The sequence below is a fragment of the Erithacus rubecula genome (genome assembly GCF_903797595.1).
Source record: "Erithacus rubecula genome assembly, contig: scaffold_96_arrow_ctg1, whole genome shotgun sequence".
Classification (NCBI taxonomy): Eukaryota; Metazoa; Chordata; class Aves; order Passeriformes; family Muscicapidae; genus Erithacus; species Erithacus rubecula.
The window spans coordinates 490440-512992 of record NW_027635362.1 but is presented as its reverse complement, the minus strand read 5'-3'; the positions used below and the strand labels follow the sequence as shown (position 1 = coordinate 512992).

The following is a 22553-nucleotide window of genomic DNA, read 5'->3' as shown; positions in this document are numbered from 1 at the left end:
ACCTGCAAGTTCTGCACACCTGAGAGGTGCCAGGTGCCCTTTCCTGTGCCTGGGCTGCTCCTTCTCCAGTCCATGGCTTCATTTCCCTCTGCACCTTGCAGGTGTGTCCTCCCTGGTCCTGCTGCTCTCAGGGTTTGATGCACTTGCCAGGAACTGGAAAGAGTTTCTATTCCTGATATTTCTTCTGTGAGCGAGTTATTTGTAATTGTAGCAGGTCCCCCTAATACCGCTTGCATTAGGAGGGTGAATGTATGAGTTTTTTAGTAATTGCCATTCATTGCTGGGGTAACATCCCATGTTTGTTCACACCTTTGCTCTCTTTGTGGTGTTCCCCTCTTTGACCCTTTCCTTCCAGCATTTCTTTTGCCCCCTGTAAATTTCAAGCTGCTTTTGACTGCTGTTTCTGCCCCACAGTTGTTGATGGTGGTGCTGTCCCATGGCCAGCATGGGAGCTCTGTGGGAGCCTGGGCAGACCCTGTGCTGAAAATGGACAGAAAATCACCACAGGTGTCACCAAGACCCTGTGCAGGACTCAGTTCCTGTTTTGTGTCCTTTCTCATGGATTCCTCAGCCCTTTGTGTCCAATTTGTGCAGCTGCTTCAGCAGCTTCCAGGGCAACCAGGTTTTATTTCTTGCTTTATTTCCCTTCCTCTCCTGGCTGAGGAGATCCTGCCTTGCTGCTGCTGCTGTTAAGGTGGGTGGAGAGGTGTAAGCAACCAAGCCCTCTTATTCTGAGTAGTGTAAGGCATTTCATCTTTTTTAATTGTGTTTCTTCCTCTTTCCTAATACGTTTTGATATTTATACTTTCCCACCTTACAGTAATGTCAGCATTTGACAGTTACACGCAGTAAAAACAGATAATTTTTTTTTCTACAAATTACCATGGTGCAAGACAAAAATTGTGCATTTTCTACATTCTTGAGTGACTCAGGAACACAAACCTGTTTGACTTGGAATCCATCCATACTCAGTGATTTCCTAATGCAGCCCAGTGGCACCCAGGCTTTTTGCTAGAGTGAACCTTGAGTGGTCACAGTGACTGGGAGAAGCTCCTGGGGACTGGAGGAGAGCAGATTTCCCCCAGGTCTTCAGGGGAACAGCACACTGCTAGCTAAAACAATTTTCTCACATCCTTTTCATAAATTAAATGCATATTCATGAGGGTTTTGCATATCCAAACAGTCCTGTGGGTTTACATGTTCTGGGAATTCTTTTGCTTGGTTTTAACCTTTGACTTGTCTGTGTGCCATCCTGTAGATTAAATCAATGCATTTTATTTCTTCTTGATGCTCTATTCTGTTTTTTGACAGTTCCTGATAACCAGAGAGTCAGTAGTAAATTTTTCTCTTGGTTCTTGTCACTGTTATCATTCAGATAAGAGTCCACAAAACATTGAATCAACATAGCTGTTGCACACCATTATCTGAGTCAGTTGCACAAATAAAAGTATTTAGCAGTATGCAGTCTCTATTTTAATATTATGCCAAGGCCTCAGCTATATTTATCATGCTACAATTTATGTAAGATATGTGATGCATACAGAAGCTGACAGATTATAAAAGGCAGTTAAAAGGATTAAAGATTGTACTATACCAAAATCTTTGTGATCAATAATATATTGCAGAAGCCAGTACATAAATGGGAAAGTCAGTAACTGTATTGCCATTTCCAGCAATCCTCCTGGGAAATATTTCCACACCCAGGAGGGCAGGGAGGTGATTTGGGGTGGGCACTGGGGACCCCAAAGGGGAAATCACTCTTGGCCAGCCTGGTACCCTCCAGCAGTTGGAGCTCCCTGAAGGACCAGCCCCGAGGATAGTGAAATTGAATATTGAACCTTCACCCAGCACATTTAGTTCTAAGATGGGAGTGTTGGCCCAAATAGTAGGAATTTTTTTTTTAATAAGGAAAACCAGCAAGGCTTCCCACTCTGCTTTCTTAAATTTTCCTCTCTGCTTGTTGTCAGGAAGTGGAATCACGTGTGAAAAGAAATATATATGCCAGGACATTGTTTCAAGCTGCTGTGCAGTGATGAGTCTTGTCTTCTTTCTGGAAGAAATTTACTATTGGCTCAGACCTGTAGCAAAAAATTCAGAATTCTAAAGAGTTTGCTGCAAAATAAAAAGATGGAAACTCTTTCTGTCTTTTTGTGCTTTTGATGTCCTTCTTTTTTTTTTCTTTAATGCACATGTTAGTGCACCATGGCATGTATTTTCTGTTTATTTTTTTTCTTTTTTTTTTTGCTGGGGAAGTGAAAGAGATTGTTTTCTTTTTAATCGCTTCCCATCTGATTTAAATTTGAAATAGTCATTCTGGCTTGGCTCACGTTTAAATTGTGGCAGGAAAAAATTGTGCAACTAGAGTAAACTTAACTTTAAACTTTTTTTTTGTGCTAATGAACAGAATGTGATATAACTGCTGCTAACTCAGGCTGAAGCCTTTTTTCCCTTGTCTTGAGTTTCTTGGAATATATCTGTAATTCAGTGGTTTTCTGCCTTTTGTGTTCCCCTTGTGCTGAGCAGCATCAGTGTTTTCAGAAAGGCTTGGTGTTGGTGCCCTGGGAAATGTGAAATAAATTCTTTGTTTTAGCAGACCCTGCCAGACTCACCTTGGCTCCAGCATGTGTCATTTCTTCACCCATTATTTCCTTTCAGGTTTTTCCCTTGCCCTTTCCTTCTCCCTGCTGTCCACCCAGGTGGTTTTTTATTTAATCTCCTCCCTCTGGGGTGTATTTGGGGAATCCCTGCCTGGTGCTGCAGGTGCATCCCCTGTAAAGCTGGGACATTGTGAACTTTCATTTATTCCTACTCCACCTAGTCTCACAAAAATACATGAATGCTATGTCTTGCATCAAAGACATAAATTAAATGTCTGTCCTTTACCTGATGTAATTTCACAGGGTGGATTATTAAATCCAAGTGTCTTCAGTAGACTTTTCTAAATATATCAAGAGGGACCAGGTGCCTGATCTGCTTTAATACCATGTACCTTTTATTAAGGGTTGATCAGCTGCCATTTCCATTTATATTTCCTGGTGTTCTTTCTTGATTCAAGGTTATTTTTAAGTCACCCAGGTCAGGAAGGATATGAGTGGGGTGGAGTGCTGAGGGAAGTGTGGATAATTAATGGGAAACATATTTAAAAGGGAGTTTTGGGAGCTTCCAGGGAACAGTATTCAAACATTATTGACTCATTTGATTAAAAACAATTATTAGATTCAGGCTGCTCCCTTTGCCCTCCCAACACACCCTGAATCATGAACCCATCCAATTAATATTTATATCAGCAATAGCACCCAGTTCTGCATATATTTAATGTGTAACCTGCAGCTTCTACTGTAGATTACTCATGTCATGAAAATGTTGGTGCATGTTCATTTTCAGTTGTTATTTGGGAAACTGGAGTGTGTTAGATGTGCTTAGAGCACCAGCAGTTTCCATGAACTATTTGAGACCAGCACAGGGCTGCTGAGGTAAAATTATGGAAACTTTCAGCCTGGAATTATTGGCACCCTGTCTTGTTTTCAACGTTGGGATTACAATGTGGCACAATGGAGTATGTCATAACATTGTTTTTGGGGTTGTTTGTTTTTTATTCCTCCTTTTTTATATTTTTTTAAAGTAAGGACTTAAAGGGGAACAACTAATTTAGATACTGGAAACTCACTCAGGGGTTTATAGGAGAGTGTTTATATTGAACAGGAGCTGTATATAGAATATATATAAGAATATATTTAGAATATATATATAGAATATATATATATAATATATATGTAGAATATATATATTATATATATATAAAATATATATATAGAATATAGATAAGAATAAATTCTTATGGCTGTGACTGTCAGTGGGCTCCAGTTCTTTACCACAGCAGAGTCCCCAAACCCCTCTAATTTTCTTTGTATGCCCCTTGCCCTCTGCCAGGTGCTGTGCTGGAAATCTTTGCTCTCTCTCTGCATTAATAAAGTTCCCCTTCACAGGCAGGAGAAGCTGCAGGATTTTATTGTGCAGCTGGGTGTTCCTGGAGCTGCCTGCACTGGGCACAGAGGAAATCTGGGGTGTTGTGAGCCTGGTTTTTGGAAAGGTTTGCTGACTGTAGGTTGTTTCTAGAGCTGGGGTACATAGATGAATACAAGTATTCACCTTAAAAATGGTATTTTTTATGTTATTAAATATTACATAAAATCTTATATATTTTGTGTTAGCAAATATTAAATTTATTAACTTTTAGAGTGTGGCAGAGTGTCCCAAAGCTCTGAAAAATTCATGAGTTAGGTTTCCAAAGTGAGCCCATTTAACCCTCTGTCATCACCTGGAGGAGCTCCTGCCTGCAGTCCTGAAACATCTTCCTAAATCTACTTGGTTAAATGTGCTTTATGGGGTGTGCCTGCACAGCTCCTGTCATCAGGGTCCTCCAAATGTGGCAGGAATAACTCTTTCCTACTGTACTTGGCACCCATCACACCCTTAGTGTTGCCCTGTGTAACTCCCATGTCCCTAACACGGGATATGTGAAAATAATGTGAAAATAATTATTCGAATAATCTCTTCTAGGGTTAGCCACATCACCAGCAAGCCCAGAGTTTTTGGTTTTCCAGAATCAGGACAACCAGCAGGAATGATATCCTTGTTTTAAGTATGTACTGTCATCTAATCTATTGAAAAAGGAAAACCCAACAAGTTATTGAAAAGCAGCACTAGAATTAGTCTCTTGGTCAGGCCCCACTCTCAGGTCTGTAAAGTGGTTCCTGGTGTGTGGTGTGAGTTTTCCAGGTGCTGCAGAGCATGGGATCACTGACAATGGCAGCACTGCTTCATCAATTATGTGCCATTCATAATTCCTGTGGGATGATTCCAGCAGGTTCAGTGTGGATTTTGTGAAAGTGAGCTTCACCACCAAGGGTTTGGTCTCCACTCTCTCCTGGGCTCAGCAAGTGATGGCTGGGTAGAGTTTTCCAGGGAATTACATGAATTACACACGATGGAAATATGCCAGTTTTTTTTTTTTTATAAGCAATTATTGTCCCACAGCATGCCTTAATCATACACAATAATTTCACAACAAAAGAGGAAAATAATTTTCAAGGAAAATCTGTTTCTCTGGGTATGTGTACAATACATTTAGCCTTTCTTTAAAAAAAAAAAAATCTATGAGAAACTACATGGTGGCAGGATTCCTATTCAGCAGTGAGAGCTTTCTTTTGTGGTTCAGGGAATTTTCACATTGGACTTCTGCCAAAGTTTGTTATGTGCCTTAAGTACATGAGGTATTTGGAATGGCCACCTGTAATAAAAGTAAGCAAGTATAAATTGGCAATGAATGACTTCCCAGGCAGCTAGCCACACAAAATCCAGTGGGTTTTTTTGACTGGATTTCCACCTGGACTAGGATTAGCAGGATAAATCAGGAGAAGGGCTTGGGGTCACCTGGGAATAGGGCTGTGCTTATGGGAGGTGGGGAACAGCTTTTGGGGCTGCACAGGATGGCTGTGGGAGCCTAGGGCAGGGAGAGGGATGAGTGCATGTGGAAAAATAATGGAGTGAGCTAATTAGAGAGCAGTCTGGGCTGCACACCTGCCTGTCCAGGTGTGTGGCCACCACAGTGGGTCTGTCCCTGCCCTGAGCTCCGAGGTGCAGGGCACTGATCAGCCAAAGCAGCACAGCTTTGAGGTGCTGATCAAACCAAAGGTGTTCTGGGGGATAGGGATGCCTCAGGATTTTGGCTTCTATATATTATACATTTATAATCCTGCAATTCGTTGGTGTTTAACTCCAGACTCCACACCCAGTGCTGGCTGCTCTCTCCCATTTTGGGCAGACACAATAACTCCTCTCCAAGGGAATCAAGGACACCTCACTGCCCCAGGGCCAGAGATGGGAACAAAAGTGAATTGGGTGAGCAAATTTGGGGTAAATGACTTCATTACCTGGAGCTGGAATTGGGAGATTAACCCCAATCTGCAAATGAACCAAATTTACAGAAGTGTGAAAACCTGTGACCCATTGTCCATTTTGGGTGTAGCCCTGGATGGGCTAAATGTACCTGAAGGCCCTTCCATAAATAGAACTGATTTTTATTCCCTTAATGTTGTCTGGCCTCTTTTTAGCCCAAAAAGGCACCAACAGTTGTAGGGACCCATCAAAGTGCTGGCAACAGCCACTGGGGACTTCTGAGGATGGTAGGTGGGGATGCAAAAAAAAAAAAACAAAAACCCCCAAAAAACAAACAAACAAAAAAAACCAAAAAACAAAACAAACAAACAAAAAAAAAGACTGAGGAGGGAAATGCCTACGAGCAACTCTTTGAAAGTATATCTCAGAAAATCTTCCAGAAGGGATACTAAACTTTTTTTCCAACTCTTTGATTTGTTTTAGGAGCCTGCCTGATATGTAGCATATAGTGTTTATTTTCTTTAACATTCAAGGGTGGAAAAGAATTAGGATAGCAGACAGAAAATACAAATTTTCTATTCCTAAGGTACCTGCATGATAATGATAACATGTTTGTTGATCTGTGTTTGCATCTGCTTTATGGTTTCTTTTTTCTTTTTCAGAAGTAATAGATAAAAACTTTAGAACGTTGTTTATTCAGTACAAAGAAAACAACGTTATTAGAATGTCTGGTAGGTTTTGGTTGTCTCTGTTGAGTTTCTGCAAGGGGCAGATGATGTGAACTGCTGCTCCTCATCCTGCACATGGGACGGTGAAAACCCTGAAGTGAGGGCAGTGAGCAGTGGGGGTGGAACACAGGAGGGGCTGAGCAGAAACAACAGGAATTTCTGTAAGGACCTTCAGCATGTCGTGTGCTTTCAGTGCCTGGAAACTTGTTTGGAGACAGAAAAGCTCTGGGGATAGTGGTTTGGGATTGGGATTGCACCTTTTTAACCTCAGTGAATTCAGCCAGGCCCCACGGTCCTCTGCATTTAGGTGAAGCTTGGCATTTATTTTATTGATTACAAGGTTTTCAGCATGGTGGTCCCAATTCAGCCAGCTAAATCAGAGGAGGCATTGCTGGGAGTTAATCACCACCTATCCTTAATTATCCTGGTGCTGTTGAGAATCTTCACCCCAACCCTCCACCCAGCAGTGCAAATACCTGTATTTGGATGACTGACCCTCTAAGCAGAACATGGTGTTTCTGGCCCCAAAATATATGGGGACAACTGTCCCTTTTCCAGGCTGCAGAATTCCCTGCAGCTGGTTTTATTAGGAACTTTGGCAGAATGACATTATCAATGCACTGCACTAAAGAATTATGAGCAGGTTGCTGCTCAGTGTGTCACATTTCAATGGTAGTCATGTAGCTGGAGCAATGGCATAGATCAGCACTTGTGGAAATTTAAAGAATTATCTGATATAAATATTTACAAGATAAGGGTTTCCCTGGTAACTTGAAATATCTAAAAGGCAAACCTGTAAAAATGTAGGGAGCTGTGGCACGTCTCTTAGTGTTAAAGATTTGTTCAGCTATTCAAGATGGTGCTGTACTAGAAAACCATCAGTTTTTGGAGAAGTAAACTTGGTTAGTTGTACTGCAAGACAAAATTAGGTTTGTTTCTCTTAAGAAAAGAATGAACTCCTGTCTGCTGTGTTTTATAATAGAGCATGTCTTCGTTTTAAAATTATTAGAAAGGGAATAACTGGCACCTCAATCACAGAATAGCCACTGAAAGCAACCCCTGAAAGTTGTGTTTTTGTGATTTTATGGCCCATTTTGGGGAACACTCTGCTCTTTCCCCATTCTCTGGATCATTTAAGGAGCAGCAATTGGCTGTGGCCACAGAGAGGATAGCAGGTGGCCAATTTGAGCCAGGATAGCAAGACCTGTAACCACAGCTGGTGGCCACCTCTCGTGCCTCTGTGGTGTGTTCTGTTTGTACACGTTACAATATTTTACGACATATAAATTGTATAAATTATTTTATAACACTGCTATATATGTGGTTTTACTCAGCAGCTCTTGAGACAGCTGCAGCTCAATGCCACCTTGCAGCTTGAACTTGGTTGAGCAGTGTTCTTCCTCTTCTCATTTTTCTCCCTCATTGCATCTGGCTCCATCAGTTGTGTCTTTACAGCAGGCAAGTCAATTCATGTGCTTTTTATGTCTTTTAATTTTTTTTTGCATGGAGGTACAAAAATGGGATGTTACAAGACAGAATGGTTCCCCAGTTCTGTTCAAAATGTGAACTTTAAAACTTTTCTTTAGTTATCAAAAGACTTCTGCATTGTTTTGTCTTTGTAAAAGGTATTTTAAGGGCTTGATAGGGATTGCTTTGTGGGTTTCTTTTTCCTCTCTGAGAAGCCTGAACGAGGTTATCTTTCTGACACCATGTCAGGCAGTAGGATGGCAATCTCCATAATTACTACAACTCCTGCAGTAATAGTAGTAGCATCCCATTTTATGCAACTGCTAGAACAAAGAAGTTGATTAATGAAATTTATTAAATTACAAAAGTTAGGGAGGAGGTGTCAGAAATAGAATTCTAAGAATGAAGGCAAGAAGGGGGAGAATCCAGGGAAGGTGTCCCTGCTTGCTCCTCTTCACCTTCTTGTTAGAATTATTTTGCATGGAAATAGGAGTTTCCCTTGCCCAGCTCTGGTGTAAATCAAAGCAGAAGATTTCAGTAGTATTTTTCCTCTTGTTAGAAATAGTCTTTGAGAAAAGATGACTTAAAAAATATTCTATCTGTTGCTGCAGGGAAAAAAAAAAATGTTTTCAGCAAGAAAGTGATCGAGGCATTTAACTGACCTGAAAGCTGCAGATGAATTCTACTGTATTTTTTTACATTATGCCCTGTATGGCTGCTAATGCAGAAAATTATGTTCTTTATGGTTTCCCTTCCTTGTTATCAGCAGCAAAACTGGTTTTTCCATCCTTACACACTGCTGTGTGGCTCTCTGCCTTTGAAAAGGGTAATATTCATGTGGGCTGCAAAGCTCTGAAAAATGAGAGGATTTCAAGAAGAGAAATTGAATTTCTGACATAGTCTTCCCACAATACATTCCAGTGAGTTAAGAACAAAAAGCAACAGAAACTGTTTGTATTTAGATGCAGATCTGAGTGATAAACTGCTTCTCAGACGTTTTGATGGAAACTGATGGCTCAAAGACAGGGTGTTTTTCTGTATTTAACAACAACAACAACAAGATAAATTTTGGCTAAAATTAAAAGTAAAACCAGGCAATGTGCATTGCTTGACAGGAAGAGGGATTTCAGTTAAAACCAAGACTTTTATGTGCAAATGGAAAAAAAGAAATGTGAAGCAAATTGAATTTCAACATTTTCCATGTGAATACTTCTTTGATCATTCAGGCTGTACTATTACATGATATAAGAAATGTGAATCTTTAGTATAGTTTATCAAAACTGCAGTAGAAGAGAAGAAATCACAAATTCTAGGACTTGGTACTGGCAGCACTAAAAGAAAGTGCAATAACATCCCCCAAAATAATTCTGCTTGGATCCAAGCTGAAGCTGGTTTTGCCACTGCTTCATTTACTGCTCCAGATTTTTCAGCAATTTGTTACGAAAAACACTGTGAAACAAACAAAGTGGAAAGCAGAGCTTTACTTAAAAGTTTTTTTTTCAATTGTATGGCAAGTTCAAGACTTAATGAACTGCAGCTATCAAACAGAATTGTCAAAATGGTAAAAAATAATAAATTTGGCCTTTTTCCTGCCACAGAGGAGAGATGAGGATGCTGCTCTGCACTTCTCAAGCCAGGGCTTCACAGGATTTATTGTGGAAGAGCAACAATGGGAAGGCTTTCCTGCTCGAAGATGATGTCCCCTGGGAGCCCAAAATCTCTGTATTTATTCAGGTTAGCTTGAGAAAGCTCTTGCTGCTGGGGATGTGTATTGACATAGAAAGCAAAATTTGAGGTTGCATAAGAAGGAGGAACATCAAATATTCTCTTTGTGGGAAATGAACAGAAAATCCCATTGTTCTGCTTACAATTTACTCTCTTCTGGGAGAGAGAAAGTGATGCCTGAGCTTCTCTGCCCCCACTTTTCAACCCTTCTGTAACTCTGTCCTCTCCAGAATGGTGCTGCCCACTTAGGGTTGCTCTTGGCTGGCACTGCCAGCTGTGCCTTGCAGGGAGGTGACATTCCCAAATGTATGAGACTGGAGATTCCCAAATGCCTGTGTGTGCACAGCAGGGTCAGGCTCTGCTCTGCCAGGACAGCCCCACAGCAGAGTGGCCTGGGAGGGGACAGCAGCAGGTCCCTGAGCCTGGGACACCCCTGGGCACTGCTCTGCCCTGGAAGGGGATTGATCCATTGCAGAAAGAATCCCAGAAAATCTGTGACAGGAAATGGCACTAAATAGCAGCATTATTTAAATTCGTGTGCCAGGGCAGTGCAGTGCTGAGAGACTCAAACCATGGTCTGGTGACAGAGCCCAGCATGGCCTCTGAGCTGCTGGCAGTGACAAACCCAAATGCTGCTGTCACACAGCAGTTTGGGAACATCTGGAGCCCTCTGTTACCAGAAAGGTGCTGCCAGAGGTCAGGATTAACTAACACTGCCAGAAGGTGCTTGTCACATGGAAAGCAAGCATCAATTCTTCAGCTTTTCTATCACAAATCCTTCTGTGAGCTGTGTGCAAAATGAGAGCACCTCTTTGCTCAACACCCAGAGCTGCCACAGCCCTGGGAATGGAGAGTTGGTGAGGGGTGTCCTCATCTGATGGGTGATTGAGAGGAGCTCACAATGGGGCTGGGAAGGGGCTGGAGCCCAGGAGGGGCTCAGGGGGCTGGGAAGGGGCTGCAGAATTCCTGAGGGAGCTGGGAAGGGGCTGCAGGATTCCTGAGGGAGCTGGGAAAAGGCTGCAGAATTCCTGAGGGGGCTGGGAAGGGGCTGCAGAATTCCTGAGGGGGCTGGGAAGGGGCTGCAGAATTCCTGAGGGAGCTGGGAAGGGGCTGCAGAATTCCTGAGGGGGCTGGGAAGGGGCTGCAGAATTCCTGAGGGGGCTGGGAAGGGGCTGCAGAATTCCTGAGGGGGCTGGGAAGGGGCTGCAGAATTCCTGAGGGGGCTGGGAAGGGGCTGCAGAATTCCTGAGGGGGCTGGGAAGGGGCTGCAGAATTCCTGAGGGAGCTGGGAAGGGGCTGCAGAATTCCTGAGGGGGCTGGGAAGGGGCTGCAGAATCCCTGAGGGGGCTGGGAAGGGGCTCAGCTGGAGAAAAGGAGGCTCAGGGGGAAATTCTGGCTCTGCACAACCCCCTGACAGGAGGGGACAGATTTAGGATCTGCTCCAGGGAACAGGGGCAGGAGGAGAGGGAATGGCCTCAGGCTGCTGCTATTTAGTGCCATTTCCTGTCACAGATTTTCTGGGATTCTTTCTGCAATGGATCAATCCCCTTCCAGGGCAGAGCAGTGCCCAGGGGTGTCCCAGGCTCAGGGACCTGCTGCTGTCCCCTCCCAGGCCACTCTGCTGTGGGGCTGTCCTGGCAGAGCAGAGCCTGACCCTGCTGTGCACACACAGGCATTTGGGGATCTCCAGTCTCATACATTTGGGAATGTCACCTCCCTGCAAGGCACAGCTGGCAGTGCCAGCCAAGAGCAGTCCTAGGCAGGCAGCACCTGGAGGCTCAGGGTGGATTTTGGGGAAATTGCTTCCTGGAATGGGCAGTGCAGCCCTGGCACAGCTGCTCAGGACAGGGCTGAGCCCCATCCCCGGAGGGGTTTCAAAGCTGTGTGTGTGGCACCTGGGGACACGGGGCAGTGCTGGGGCAGGGGTGGGCTCTGCTCTTTGAGACCTTTGCTGACCTTTACAATTTCATGGTTCTGTGGCTGTGATTCTCCAGCTCCCTCTGGTCTGTTTGGTTCAAGCCCCTTCCTCTCTTTTGGGTGGGTGGGAGATTCTGCCAAGGAGTGAGAACACCAGAATGAGTGCAGTGAGTGAGAAAGGGATTGCACTTTCTGCCATAAGTAATTAATTTACCTCTTGTACAAACTTTGCTGTTTGGTGTGGCTGAAAGCAGAGCATTCACACCCAATTTGAGGGGGAGCAGAAATCCAGGCACTCTCTGTAAGATGTGAAAATTTCTACACTGTTATCACAGAATATGAGTAATTGTTGAATTACTTAAAAAGCAAAGTTCAACCTGTCCTTTGCTGTATCATGACACTAATTTGGGTGAACATTAGGTATATTGTCTCTATGTTTAAAGTACTTCACACTGGGAAACCTTCAAACTGGATCAACTCCAAAATCTCTAAGCTATTGAGTATAGCACAGTGAATATAATTGGGGACATAGCAGTAAAAACCTGAAAACATGTGCTGCAGTTCCAATTGGGTAAATTGTTCAAAACTGAATACCTAAATGCGTCTTTGACAGTAAATATTATAAAATGTAGATTCTATCTGTAATGCTATTGGTTTTACAGCCTGGACATAGTTTTGTTTGACACAAAACTGGAACACATTTCAGCAATCTCCAGCCAAACTTTGAAAACTTAATTTTCAGCTCATGGTTGGTGTAGTGCAAATCAATTTTTACCTTTCTTAAAATATGTTGGTGGACATGTGGCTGTGGCCCTTGTCACTGTGAGATTTATTTGCTAAATTTGCAAGGTGGAGTATTGCAGTATTTACTGTTACAGGATGTTTACATAACTTCAACAGTTAAGGAAATTTCAGGCAATCTTTGTGCAAAACCAGGAATTGAAAATGGACAGTCAGAAGTCCTGGGGATTTGGGAAGGATTGTCATATGATGAATCATCTTAATTGTTGCTTGGCCAAAGTGAGGTGCATTGATTTGTGTTTATTTGGGGTCTTTTTTTTTTTTTTTTTTTTTTTTTTAATTTGGTTGGTTTGTTTGGGTTTGTTTGTTTGTTTGCTTATTTTGTTGGGTTTTTTTGTGTTTTTTTTGTTGTTGTTTTGTTTTTGTTTGGGTCTTTTTGGTTTTTTTGGGTTTTTTTCTTAACTTTGGTTGTTTGGGTTTTTTTATTGCAAACTTGGAGAATTTGGAGGACAGTAGATTGAAGAATGTGTGCAGAAATGTCATGGACATTTCATCCAATTTCTTGGTGGGTGAGACAGGACAGGACTCAATCACTGGATCCCTCCCTGAGGGGAGGTCATGTTTTATCTCCCCGTGCACCTGAGTGAGCCCCATCTGCTCAGAGGTTCCCTCAATGTGAACTTTTCCACTCACAGTCCTTGGGGGCGAGGCTGGGAAATGTAATTTTGCTGAAGAACCTGTTTTTCTGAGAGCTGTGGTTAGAGCAGCTCTGTGTTCTGCTCTGTGCCTTCTGGAATGTCCTTCCCTGCCCTCCTGGGTTTGATCCTGGCCAGCCAGTGCTCCTCTAAAAATGCTAAATGGAAGGTGGAGATTAAGGCTCTGGTGCTGAAATTATCTTCTCTTGCTCAAAGCCAGAGCCTGGCACTTTCTTTGCCAATTTTTTTACAAGGCTGTGATGAGATTCTGACCCTCCAGGGCTACTTAACCACAGAGTGTGGCTGTCAGGGAGCGTGGTGCCAACAAAAGGATGTTTTCCCATCCCATAAAATCCCTCAGGTGTCATGAAAACTTTGCACTTGGCTCTTTGCAGTGGCCTTTGATTTTCCCTCAGAGCCCTGCCAGTCTCTGGTGTTGGTGTGTGACTGTGTCAGTCTTGTCCCTCATCTCGCAGAAAACTGCAATTGCTTGAAATTCCAAGTGTTTGGTTTTCTTCTGAAAATGTTTATAGATAGAAATTATTATATATAACAGGGGTGTAACAAGGTCTGAGATGTGCTGACTTCTTATTCTTGCCTCCCTATCGTGTGTTGGCTCCCTTCAGGGAGAGGAGCTCTGTTTATAGCAATCTGGAGTTTAACTCTTTTACAGCAGATCTATATTTGGGCATCTTTGCACATATCCTTGTGTCTAAAATGGGCACCATAACTCTTACCTTGTAGAGGAGTTTGGAGATTAGTTACTGTCTGTAAAGAGCTTTGAAAATGTCAAATCTCGTGTTTGCATATTTTCAGAATGTAATTAGAAGACAGTCAATTAATCTGCTTCCTGTAAATTAATACATCAAAATTGTTTGCTTTATAGAAATTGCTCGTGTGGATGCTCTGGGGTGGATTTATCTTTTTTTCCTTTTTATTTTTGGTGCATTTGTGATGACAGTGTTTGCTGTGGAGGCCAGGCTTCACTCTTGCAGTGCACAGTGCTTAAAAATCCAGGCTGTTCACATAATTTCATTATTTACCTGCCTGCTCATTGTTTAAAATGAAGCTACGTGTTTTCAGCATGAGGATAATTTATTGCATAGGAAAATTTAACTTGGGCTCAGGAGGGTTTTTCATTACTTTCCGTGTTAGGATTGATGAAGCAGGGCGTGTGTCTCTTCTTGATCCTCTGTGTTTGATGCAGGAGCTCTCTGGAGAGATTTTTCTGGCCCATATTACATAAGTAATCAAAATAGAAGGTTATAAATGTTCCTTCTGGCCTTTAAAGTCTGATCTTTTAATTAAAATACAGGGATGTCTTCTGCAGGGCAAGCCAAATGCTGAGGTTTGTGTCAGAATTGGTGTGGAGGAGCTTTCAGCACTGTCAGGTTTCAGAGGAAAGGGCTGGAGAGCTCTGGCTGCTGTTTGGACAAGGAGGGGAAGGCTGTCAGTACAAGGAGAAAGGTTAAGGTTGAGACAACCGGTGAGCGAATGAGACAGGGTGGAAAAAAAGAGCAAAACACAGAAAGCTTTGAGTCCTGAAAAATGCTGAACACTGCAAGTGATTACAGTAATAATCAGTTTGGGCTTTGGTCTGTTTCTGTCAGTCTACCCCATTTGTCCTTGCTGTGTCAGTTTGAACATTGCTGTTTTCTACTGGTACAGCTCTATTTCTGCTAATTTAGTTGGATTTCTACTCTTTGTGCTGTGGTTAGTTACGTGGTAGGGCTTGTAGTCTTGGTTCCCTTCAGCTTGAGGAGTGACCTGAATTTGGACTGAGTGGAGTGTTCATTCCCCCCAGTTTGGGCCAAATGGGAGCTGCTGAAACCCTGGGATGGGGGCAGGGACAAGGAGTGAGGGGTCACGCCTAGGGAAAATGGGATTTCTGTGCTCCTTCTCCATCACCTGCACTGCAAACGTTTCACTGCTGTGGTCCCCACAGTTTGAACCATTTGTTGAACCCTCCGCATGAACAAGTGTGTCCTGAAAACATCTGAAATTGCCATTACAACCAACACTTTCCAAGGAAAGGGTTGCTCCTTTGCCAGCATAAGGAATGTATTACAGAGAAGCTGAAGCTGGGAGGGATCAGAGGCAGCAGGTGTTAGCCTGAGTGTTTTGTGTTGGGGTGTGAGCTGCTGTGTGGGTGCTGTGTGTCCTTTCCCCGGAGCTCGGGAGGATCAGACTCCTGGGAATGGGGTTGAGGGGGAGCACAGGGCTGGCTGTGTCCACCACCAGCTCTTTGGGGCAGCTCTGTCTGTGCCTCTGTTCTTGGGCAGCCTGGATTTGGCCGTGCTGTGTAGGAATGACTCTCCACTTTTCAGGAATCCAGCCTGTAGGAGTATCCTGAGCCATCAGGCAGCCACAGCATCAGCCACCTGGGGAGATGAGATGCAGAGATGTGTCAGTGGAGCCCCAGGAGCCCTGGTGCATGTGGGAGGGAGGGGAGGCAGCAGGGCTGGCAGTGTTTACTAGAGACTCTGCTGCTACTGCAAGGCAGCTCTCGGGTCCCTGGGAAGCAAGGCTTGTGGTTTCTGGCAGGGAATTCCCACTGGACTGTGTCAAACGCACTTTGATAGGAAGGTTCCCGTGCTCAGTTTATTATTAGTGAATAATTCAGCTGCACTTACTTGCTGCGCCCATTCCTGCAGGCTTTACTTGTTAAAATTTCCTTTTCTGCGGCAGGATTTTTCCCTCTTGGTAAACTGCTGCTGAAGTAGAAATGGTCTGCATTGAAAATAGAGCAGATGGGGCCATATTAGCCTGGTTCTCTCATCCATGAAAACAAATGCTATAAGCATTGTAATTTGGTGTAATTTCAATGCAAGTCAGCAGAGTTGCAGGAGAGTTTGGGTCCTCAGTGACCTTTGTGTATTCCTTGACTCCTGTTTTACATGCAAGTTGGGCACAGTATTTTCTAATAGAGTAAGAGTTTATAGCACAGGGTGCATTTATGTGTAATCTCCCTAATTGGAAAACTGTTGATTGCATAATTGCATGTAATTACCTCAGTTGTTCTTGGCCAGACAATATTTGCAGGATGGCTCAGGAAGCAGTTCACTGTCAGATGCCAGAATAGACTTTATGGGGCAGGTTGGCACTCAATTAATTCAATATTAGTGGAAGAAAAGAGACATCAAACTATCCCAACCCCCACCCAGTGCAAGGTATTTTTTATTTGTCTAGTTTGAGGCTAAAGCAGATACCACAGCCTGAATATCCCCAGTGTGGGAGATCCAAATCACTATTTTCTAATGTACTCTTGGCAGATCAAAGCCCTCTTCTCATTTACCTCTAGAATTGTTTTTCTCTGTAGTTCTGTTCAGTATCAGATGTCTGCCTATCCAGGATAATGAAGTAATACTAAAATGGTAGAGAAACCTCCTTAATCCACCAGAAAGAAACACAGAACCTGAAATACTCCAGTGTCCCTCTGCCAGGTTTGTAAATTACTCCTTTCTTTTTTTTAAAGAATCAAAGTCAAACCCAAAATCAGCAAGAAAAGCTCCAGTAAACTTGTAAGAGCCAGCACTTCATGAAGGCACCAGCACATCTCGTTTATAATCAGGTGCAGAGCAATCTGAAGGCTGCAGAAGGCTCCCATGCCACCAAGGGAAGTTTTAATTAGCCCCTCTAGGACTATGAGAAAGGCTTCAGCCGAAGGTCCATCCTCTCTAATTACCTGTCCCACATGGTGCCTGTGAGGACATGCTGGGGAAGGTATCCATTTGATATTTATTTTACTTTTCCCTTCCCTCCCCTCTGAAATGACTTTCCAGTTATTTTCAGCTTCAGGACAGTTTGCATTCCAAATATGTGATTTCTGTGTGTTCTGCACAGTGAGCCCTCTGGTCTCCCTGCAAATCACTGCCACTGCATTTACCACTTCCTTTGTCACAGAGCAACCAGACTAACACCAGCTCTGTGAAGAACCACTTTCTTCTGTTTGTTTTGAAGCTGTTTTCTCTGACCTTTGTTTAATAGATCTTTTTTATTTTTAATTGGAAAAGAAATAGACCTGTGACACCCTATCCATCCACTGCACATCTCCTGGTTTTGCAGACTCATGTTGTATTCCCAAAGTTGTTCCTTCCTCAGAGTTACAGAACATTTTGGTTGGAAGGGGCTTTTTAAGGGTTTCCTAGTCCAGCCTGACCTTGAATATCTCCAGGGATGGGGCACCCACCTCCTCCTGGGCAGCCTGAAGGGGTAAAATACCCCTTTTTTATACCCAGCCTAAATTGTCTTCCTTCACCTCAAAACCATCATCCCTTGTCCTTTGTTTGCACTCTGGAGTCCCAGGTTAGGTTTTTACTTACCCAGCTGGGACATGCTGATCCCTTTCCACACCACTTCTGTCCTTTTCTGAACCTTTCCCGATTTATGTTTGTGTGAAGAGCCCAGAAGTACCCACAGTATTCGGGTATTTAGTAGTGTTCACTTGCTCACTTTGTTCTGTTTTTTTCCCAGTCAGTCCTGTATTCTGATTTGCTAATTTTGCCATTGCTGAGCACTGGGATGGTGTTCTCATGGAACTTTTCCTGGGATCTTGCTCCTGTAGGAAGTACAGCATCCATCTTTCCACATGTGAAACTGGGAGTGTTTTTCCTTACATGTGTGGCTTTGCATTTGTGACAATTAATTCAGTTTCGCATCTTGCTGTCCAGTAACTCAGCTCTGTAGAAGTTTTTAATAATAGATTCTCATCATTACTATCTCAAGTAATGTACAAACCTTATCATCCTTTGTAATGCCTGTCCCAGTCCTTAACAGAATTCCCTGATGAAGTCCTTTGATGACTTTGTTTCATTCTAAGAGCTGACAGATGGCTCAGTATTCCAACCCTGGTTCCTAGTTTTTGATCAGATTTTTTTTTTTTTCATCTGTGGAGTGACTCTTTTCTTTTAAGTCCTAGATGCTTAAGCATTTCCCTAAATATTTGTCAAAATCATTGTGAAAACCATTTTTGTGGCAGTCCAAAGACTTTTCAGCCCTTCTGAGAGCTCCTCTGGGTTTACAGGAGATGCCATCCTTGCACAAAGACCATCTGACTGCTCCTGAGTACACCGTGTTAATTCTGATGTCCACTAATCCTGTTCTCATTATAGCTTCTACTAATTGGTGTGATACAAGCATGAAATGTGTTGGCTCAGTAGATCTCCCTGGAAGCTTTAAAATGAATTCTCATCCTGTCATTATTCTGCTCTTGTGCTAATTTAACAGCAATGGGATGTGGGTTTCCTGCCAGGAGTGGTGGCACAGCAAGTCCCAGCATGGGGGAATCTTCCCTGGCAGAGGGGAGCATTCTCCTGCCCACCAACATGCTGCTGGCACAGCCGTGGAATTGCAGGATGGTTTGGGTTGGAAGGGACTTTAAAGCCCATCCATTCCATCCCTGGCATGGCAGGGACACCTTCACCATCCCAGGCTGCTCCAGCCTGCCCTTGGGCACTGCAGGGATGCAGGGGCAGCCACAGCTGCTCTGGGAATCCCAACCCAGGGCTTCCCACCCTCACAGGGAGCAATATCCCAATTCCTTCCCATATCCCATCTCACCCTCCTCTCGCTGAAACCATTCCCCTTGTCCTGACACCACACATTGCTGTAAATAATCCCTCTCTGTGAGGGATTGCTGCCTTCTCCCACAGACGTTTCTCTCATGTGCACACATGCATCCTTGCCCACTAATTCCCTTCTAGAGATGCTGCCTTCTTCCCAGCATTTCCCCTTCTTTCCCTTCCATTTCCCCAGGATGCAGAGAAATACAGAATGCGCATTTTGTTTTGTGTTTCAGAAGCTGGACAAAATACTGTCAGTAGAACACATCTGAAAACTTCATGAGTTAATGTGTCCTTGGCTAGCATAAGCTGCTTTGATTTAGGCTGCAATTTGCTGCTTTTTCTCCTGGGATTACTGAGGAGTTTGCAGTTGCTGCAGTGATTGTTCTCTTTTGCTCAGTAATTTACTTGCTTTTCAGGTTGCACACAGACTTCCAGATTCTGAAATGAAAATACCTGTAGAACAAGAAATATTTCTGGCTTGTCATGTTAAATTTCAATTAATCACCTCTGCCACCCTTTTTCAGCATCAAAGGTCTGCAAGACACCCTTGCAAACATCAGGTAGTGAATAGAAGCTTTAAATACATGGCAAATTATTAAGCTTTTGAAGATATTGAAGACAGGCTTTTGTTAGGGCTCTTAATGTTTTGGTAGCAGTCTTGGTACACAGACAATTTTTCTGCCATTGCTTTTCATCTCTGGTTTCCATTCTCATCAATACTGACGCCTATAATTTTCTTTTTAACTTACTGTCAGTGTCCTGGCTTGAATAGTTAAACCAGGCCTGCAATAAATCAGTGAAAAATCAGGAAATAGTGGGATCATGGCACAACTAAGTTTTAAAATGGCAATTTTTGCCTCCTGGGCAGTCAAAGCTGTCTGAATTTACGAGGAGCTGAAGGCAGGAGCTTGCAGGGGAATTGCCAGGTGGCATTCCCTGGGGAAGCAGCTCCTCTGTCTCTGTGGGAATCCTCATTCCTCTGGCTGCCTCAGTTTGGGGTTCTTTGGGACATCACCACTAATGGATCTCAGTGGTCTAAAAGCAGTATTTCTGTTACAGGCCATGTATTTTCAGGCAATTTTTTTTTTTTTTTTTTTTTTTTTTTTGGTATGGGGATTTTTGGGGGATTGGCTTTTGCTTTTTGTGGGGTTGCTTTGTGTGTATGTTTTTGTTTGTTTGTTTGTTTGCTTGCTGGTTTTTGTTGTACACTTCTGCTGTGGTTTTCTTTTCTTTTTATTCTTTTTTTGGTGAGAGTTTGTTTAATTGTTTTTTGTTGTTTTTGTTTTTTTTTTTCAATCAGAGCAATAGTGTTTTTCCTCCTCTGGAGGAGAACTGTTGGCAGCTGTGGAGGTTTTGGTGCCTGTTTTGAGCACTGCCATGGCTTGGGCAGTTTTGTCAGGGCAGAGTTGTGCTGTGAGCTGCTGCACAGCCCAGCTCAGGTGCAGGAATTCTTCACCCACAGCCTGAGCCTGGCTCCAGTCTTGTCTCCATCTGCTCCTTCCTCATTCCTCCTTTCCCTGCAGGGAGAAACTCTGGCTAGCCCCAGGCACAGGGACACACAGCAGTGCTCCTCATGTCCCTTAACTCCTTCCTTGGCTGTCACTCATGCCTTCATACCTGTGCCAGGTACTTGAAGCTTTCCCTCCTCTTTTTTATCAACTTTTCCTTGAAGAACTCTGCCAAAGGTATTTTTGTGCAAATGGAGCCTTGCCATGTCACTTGTGTGCTCCAGAATGCTGAAAAGACGCCTTGGAATGAAATTACTTGATTTGTTGTATGTCACAACACAGATTGTTCATATCACCTTCTATGGGCCCAGTGGTTTTCAGAATAAATATGAACAACAAAATTGTCCAGCAGAACTTGAAGCACAAGTGTGTTCCTGGTGTCCAACAGATGGGATAATGATGGTGATGAGGGTAGTTGATGTAAATATGTGCTACAGTGCTTAAATATTTACTGTTTTCCCTTCAGGAGAAGGATGGTGTGTATGCAGAAGGGTATTTTTTACCTGTACTGTGCTGCAGAGATGTGCAAGCTAAACTGTTTGGCATTGAATGGCAGTGCTAAAATTATATTGTCTCTGTGTAATTATATATACAGGCCCACTCACATACATCATTTACTGGAGAATGTAATAGTGCATCACAGATACCATCTTATTTTCTTGTAGTAAATTAGTTTTTAAAATGAGCAGCATTTATTTTGAAAAGACTATTCGAAGATGACTTCGAGATTCTTTTTAGAGGCACGTTATGATATTTTTCTTGCATTTTGCTTGCTCTAAAGCTGGTTATTTCTGGATAAATGAAGTGAGAGCTGATGCTGAGGCTGCAATGCAAAATGCCTGTTTGAGGGTCTGACAGATGTAGGTGATTTCAAAGCAAATGCCTTCTGTGATGTCCAGACCTACTGTGGTTGCCCCTAAGTTAGTTAAATGTAGGCATTTTCTTGGTCTAACTGTGTGTTTCTGGCGTGCCTGTCACCATGGTAGCTGCACACCTCCAAGTTTAAATTCTGTGACATGAGATCACTGCAAGTCTTGCTTTAAAGAGGTCTGAGTTGCTGCACTTCACAAGTAGGGAGGACTCTGGTATTGTCTCTCCCTTTAACTTGAATCCCCACACAATGGGATTAAATCCAGTGCTTGTCTGCACTTGAGTCTTTATTCTAATTTTATATGTAACAGCTTTATGAAACGCAAATAACTTGTTACATAATGTGCAGTGCTGAACAGTGTGATTTATCTTTAAATATGCTTTTTAAAATAGACTATTCCACTCTATAAACAGAGCACATTTGTGTGTAATCTTACTGCACTTTTCACTGTGCTGTAGGTTATTTTCAACTGTGCTGTATTGTTGTAAAAGTTTTTATCTTTCACTGCTATGGAGAATCCTATGGACCTGATTAAATGGTTTTTTCTTTCCTATTCATGACATTCAGGTTTAAGTGATGTGCTTTGTTGAAACCCCACAGGTTATAAGATTGTCCTTTTACTCATTTATTAATCCTCATTTGGACTCTGGAGCTGTTTAATTTCTGAAACTCAATAGATCTGAGCCTGAACCTCCTCTAGTTAAAGCTTGTTAAATGTGAATGCATTCTGATTTGGCCTCATTTCTGTGGTGATTGTCTGCAATCCTGCAGTTCTGGTGGTCTTCTGCATGAAGAGTGCTTTGTATAAGTGTAGTGATGGTTAAAAAGTTAATGCAATACACAAGTGAATAGTTTCTCCTCCTGGGATGCCTTTTTTTTTTTTTTTTTTTTTTTTTTTTTTTTTTTTTTTTTTTTTTGGTGCTCGTGTTGCCCAAAAGGAAGTCAAATGTACAAGTGCTTGAGTTTGGCTGCTGGAGCCCAGACAGGAATTTCTGTTCCCTGTGCACAGGTGGGGATGTGGATGAGGGATGGGGGAGTTCTGGGCAGTGAGGACAGTGGAGAGATCCAGAGAAGTTCAGTCAGAGTTGCTCCTGAATGACCTCAGAGCCAAACCCAAATGTTTTTATGACCCTCACTGGTCCTGCTGCCTGTGAAGCATCTGGATTTCCAACAGGTGCATTTAAGGCACCTGTGGAAATTGAAGGTGTGTTTATGTAGAATATTTTCTGACTTATTTTCATCTGAGCTGGAAGAAGTCTGTTTGCTGCCTGGCTGTAAGTTGGTGCACAAGCTGTGCAAAATAAGGTTGTAAATCACTGTCCCTGTAGGAAATGAGAGCTGGGTAGATACTTGGTGGTGCTCCCCTCCCCACTAGCTGAATCTGCTAATGCTGCATTCTGAGAGCAGCAAAACCCTCCCTCAAAGCTCTGTGGAACACA

General features: G+C 43.0%; 1 protein-coding gene across 6 annotated transcripts in view; it reads left to right on the top strand.

Moving 5' to 3' along the window:
• The window catches only part of RASGRF2 (Ras protein specific guanine nucleotide releasing factor 2), a 115855-nt gene that overhangs the window by 8644 nt on the left and 84658 nt on the right, over positions 1 to 22553 (top strand). The gene's annotated exons all lie outside the window — the stretch shown is intronic.